At 36.6% G+C, this 4989-nt stretch overlaps 1 protein-coding gene across 1 annotated transcript in view; it reads left to right on the top strand.

The window, feature by feature from the left end:
* Window positions 1–4989, top strand: part of LOC106477076 (oxysterol-binding protein-related protein 1-like) — an 86875-nt gene that overhangs the window by 9069 nt on the left and 72817 nt on the right. The window lies entirely within an intron of this gene.

Genomic DNA, 4989 nt, shown 5'->3' with positions numbered 1-4989 from the left:
ACGTAAAGTTGTAGAACTGAACGACAATTCCGGATGCATTGGCCACTAAGATGACGTAAAGTTGTAGAACTGAACGACAATTCCGGATGCATTGGCCACTAAGATGACGTAAAGTTGTAGAACTGAACGACAATTCCGGATGCATTGGCCACTAAGATGACGTAAAGTTGTAGAACTGAACGACAATTCCGGATACATTGGCCACTAAGATGACATACATATTTCATGAACTCTAATTCCTGATATTCCAGATTTGTGGTATGGGTGTAGACATTCCACAGCATGTAAGGGGGTAATTACAAGCAGTTCTATGTTCACATGCTTGGCGTAATCTCATTTTCATAAACAGAACTTTACCATAAAGTGATAATTACAGCTACTTACGAATGTTATGACAATAGCTTGTTAATGTTTAATTTATTTTGTGTAATATACGTTAGGTGTTTTGTATAGTTCCATTGCTTTTCTGTCTGTGTATCTCGCTTTTTTTAATATTTATCTCTCACTGTCGTTGTGGTTTTAGGAGTATACGTTTGTTCACGAGAATCTCTCAAAACTACATAAAGTTTTATCCGTCCCTAATTTTGAACGGATAAACTAAAGTCAACAGCACCCACCACCTACTATCGGAATACTCTTGTCTATCCTAATAGTGTAATTCGAATGTCACTTTTAAAACGCACCCATAACCCCGAAATGCAGAGCATGTTTTTGAGGTAAGAAGGCGCGAAACACGAACCCCCGGATTCACAGTACAGACACACTAAACCACTTCAATCCCAGAAATGTGCGTTGGCAGTCTTTGTGTTCTCCAGTAACCATCTTATCAAGTTTTAACTAGTGTTCTCCGTGCTTGTCTGACATACACAACTCTCCTCTAGCACACGTTTATTTACAGATTTAGATATTTTTTTCTACGGTTCTGATTTTGGAACACACGAACTCCGGTAGCAGTCACGTGTTAAGCTCACTCTAAAATGTTACTTTTTGTAATTTGACGGTCTAGGAATTTAGCTACTGTTTTGTTGGACACTTACATCGTGTTCTTTTTGACTTTTAGTTCAGAGGATGCCTTGCAGCTGTTACATGGAAACGAGATATTTCCGCATCTGTCTTTTTCTGACGTCAGTAGGAGAGGAGACGTTGTGGGTTTAAGCACTCACCTCTTCACCCTTGTTTCGATTTTCTATGATGGTAAACTTGTGTAACTTCGACGTTTTGGATTTTGCTTGATAGATGTGATATCCCCAAAGCTTTTAGGGTGCTATTAACATAAACTTTATCCGTTTATGGCTATGGATGCCTGACCGGAAGCGATAGTAGATGTATGGTATAATTATATTATATTATTGTTTAATAGCGCTGATCTATCTATATAAATTTTTTGCTGTTACTCAACTTGCTGTCGACCAGATGTAGACAGAAGTACACACAACGTTGTCCTTTTTTTTTTAATTTCCCTCGTTATTACCCAGCATGTAGTAGACCTGATGAATACACACAGAACATTTTAAATTCTATAACTTGTATGTATTTTTTTAGCACCACTTATCACGGAATCGATCTGATGGACTCAAGAACAATATAATATTTCATCCCACTTCAACCTGCTGTGTGATCACTCGGCTTGTTTTAAACCAGACAACAAAAACTTAAAAGAACGTTAATAACAAATGACCTAACGGGGAGGGAAGTTTTTTTTAAATTGTCCTAAACTGTCCTTAAGCAAAACCAATAGTTGATAAATATATCACTTCTGAAATTTTCACTCTGCCCACGACAAATTAAAAAAAAATGTTGTGATGTTTTGTGACTTACAGGAGAAATATTTTCTTGCAAATGTGTCATTAAGTTTGGGTGCATATTCCTATTGCTTGGTTATTCTAAATCTTTAACTTTTTTTTTATCTAAATAAGTTTAAAGTTCGGGAGACCTAGGGCAGTTGTATGAGAAATAAGATTTTAAATAAAACTCTAAAGAAATGTTGTAATAAATTATGTCCGAATTGTTTGTTCTGTTCCATTAATTAATCACCAATTAACGTCCAGATTCTCTATTTATTCTCAGCTTCTGTAAAGGCTTAAGAAAAAATAATGAAACGCCTTGTCGTTTAGTTTGAGCTTGTAATTATCCCTAGTACTAATCAAACATTAGCAGCAGTTCAAAGCCTTGGAAGGACAGAAAATTAAGAGTATGTAATACTTGATGTATTGTATGTAATTCAGTTAGTAAATGTTCTTTCTGCACCCGTTTCACTTGTTAGCTTTACGGAGAAAACAGTTTGACAGGGGCAGAAATGGCTTACATAGTGTATACTCGAAGTATGCCCTTGCTATATGTTTGCTGGCTATATATATATGATATCTTAACCCTGCATATTCTTCACTTGTAAATTATCTCTACTATTTACATATATTTCAGTACAAAAGTAAGATTATTCTTTTAGTATATTATGTATATGCCACTGTGGAGAGAGATTTATTTATAAATTAAAACTATTGGGTCGTTAAGCGATAATTTTAGATTATATCAATTATAAATAAACCAGCTACGAAAGCCCAGTGGCCGCTGGTGACATTTTTTTTTCAGGTGAGGCGCACGCTATACATGGCTATGTTTGTAACAGCTTTTCGTCTTTCCAGAGCCTGTTTCTTACTTACTTCGTTAGGCGTCTAATACTTGCCTTACAAAGTTCTCCTGTTGGCATAGCAACGGGCTGTTCTTTCACGCCCAGTGTTCTTTGTGTTTATTTATGCAGAAATACTAAGTCATGGCTGCTGCTTTACTAGCAATTAATTAACGTTTTATCACGCTCTTTGATTATTACTCAAAATACAATACACTAAACATTTTTTTAATGTTTTGAAGAATAGTGTAATGGAAATAAGTATACGTAAGGTGGTGCTTCTTTTGACGAGTCGCCACGTCAAAGAACAATTACATTTCATAATGTTCTTGGTTTTATCTACTTTTAGTTTAGTTTATTATAGTTAGCTTAAAATATGAAATATTTAACGAAATAAATATTAAATTCCTCACAGTTAAAGGGAAAGCGTTCAGGTGGTCACATGAGGGATAGTTTTTACTTATTGAATATACATCAAAGTTTCATATTGATACTCTCTGAGTAAGGTCGTTGCCTCATTAAAAACTAACTTAATGTTTAAGTTGTCGACTTTATTTCTGTTACTTGAGTAACCAGGTACGATTTACACAGATCGACTTCCTTAACCTCAGCATAAGCTAACTGTCCGTAGTTCTACACTGACAGAAAGTTTGTAGCAGATTAACACGAACTGATTGTCTAGTTCTACGCTGACGGAAAGTTTGTAGCAGATTAACACGAACTGATTGTCTAGTTCTACGCTGACGGAAAGTCTGTAGCAGATTAACACGAACTGATCGTCTAGTTCTACGCTGACGGAAAGTCTGTAGCAGATTAACACGAACTGACTGAATATCTTGATAAACACATTTGTTTGGTTTGATTTCCATCGTTAAAAGGACTGGGTGTGGGCTAATTGTTAGCTTGTCGAGCTGCTGATCAAGAAGTCCAAGATTCATGCTGTAATGCCGCTAAATAAGCTTGCCACTTTCACTTATTACTACGTTATAAGAATCGATGTTAATCTTGTTATTGGTGTCAAAGCTGGAAAAAGCCTCGTGGTGGCAGTTGTTGCTGACTGGATGCTTTCTTTTTGGTCAGTAGTCCAAAATTAAAGGTCCTAACCGTTTAGACCATATGTCGCTTAAGAAGCTGTTAAGGTTGAAAATACTGAATACCTTTATCAAATTTATCTTGTACTCTGGGAAGAAATTCCAAGCCTTTTACAATAAGTTATTCATACAGTACGTCAAATAAGTGGCATAACTCTGCATGCTCTACAAGTTTGGACAGTAGGCGTGGTAAATTATGTTTTAATTAACAAATAACAATCCATTTTTAAAAAATTGCCAAAGAAGTTATATGACATCCTACTATATCCGTCTCCCCAGTTTTTATAATTTCCTCGTTCAATATGTGCAATCAGTAATTACTACAGTTAATAGTTTGTTGAAGAATCCATTGTCTTTCTTTGTAAGTAGTGACAGGAGAAAACAATATAACGTTATTATCGTGAGCGTGGATCTACGAAAACTTCTAGTCTCAGTAATGTTTTCTCGGAACTTTGTAGAATTAGTCCTAATTTCGCTGTTGCACTCAGTGTATACTCTTCCTAACTTTTAAGATAACGTTTACTCTTTGAAAAAAAAGTCTTCCAAGGTGTGCTATAGAACATGCTATTCTCTTTCTCTGGGTCTCTTCATTTCATTATCTACCAATTAGGCTTAGTTCCACGCTTTTACAATCCTTCACGTGTTCCCTCCAGGTTTTGAAAGATTATACTTTCGAATAGATTGAGTTTTTCTACAACTTTCCGTTTCTTCTAGATGAAGCTGTTATGAAGACAAAAACAAAAACCAAAAAAAAACCTCCATTAGAGGCCATGTTTCCTGCCCAGTAATACATTGGAGGTCTTATAACGCTATAGATTTGGAGTTCGCAGATAACGCATTGTGCATCTTTTCGCTTCACAACAAACAAACGGTCATACTTCCATCCCGGTATACGTTCGCTTCACAACAAACAAACGGTCATACTTCCATCCCGGTATACGTTCGCTTCACAACAAACAAACGGTCATACTTCCATCCCGGTATACGTTCGCTTCACAACAAACGAACGGTCATATTCCATCCCGGTATACGTTCGCTTCACAACAAACGAACGGTCATAGTTCCATCCCGGTATACGTTCGCTTCACAACAAACGAACGGTCATAGTTCCATCCCGGTATACGTTCGCTTCACAACAAACGAACGGTCATAGTTCCATCCCGGTATACGTTCGCTTCACAACAAACGAACGGTCATAGTTCCATCCCGGTATAGGTTCGCTTCACAACAAACGAACGGTCATAGTTCCATCCCGGTATAGGTTCGCTTCAC

The sequence above is a fragment of the Limulus polyphemus genome, unplaced genomic scaffold (assembly GCF_000517525.1).
Source record: "Limulus polyphemus unplaced genomic scaffold, Limulus_polyphemus-2.1.2 Scaffold162, whole genome shotgun sequence".
In the NCBI taxonomy this organism is placed as follows: Eukaryota; Metazoa; Arthropoda; class Merostomata; order Xiphosura; family Limulidae; genus Limulus; species Limulus polyphemus.
The sequence above is the reverse complement of the archived record's forward strand: the minus strand, read 5'-3'. Positions and strand labels throughout refer to the sequence as shown.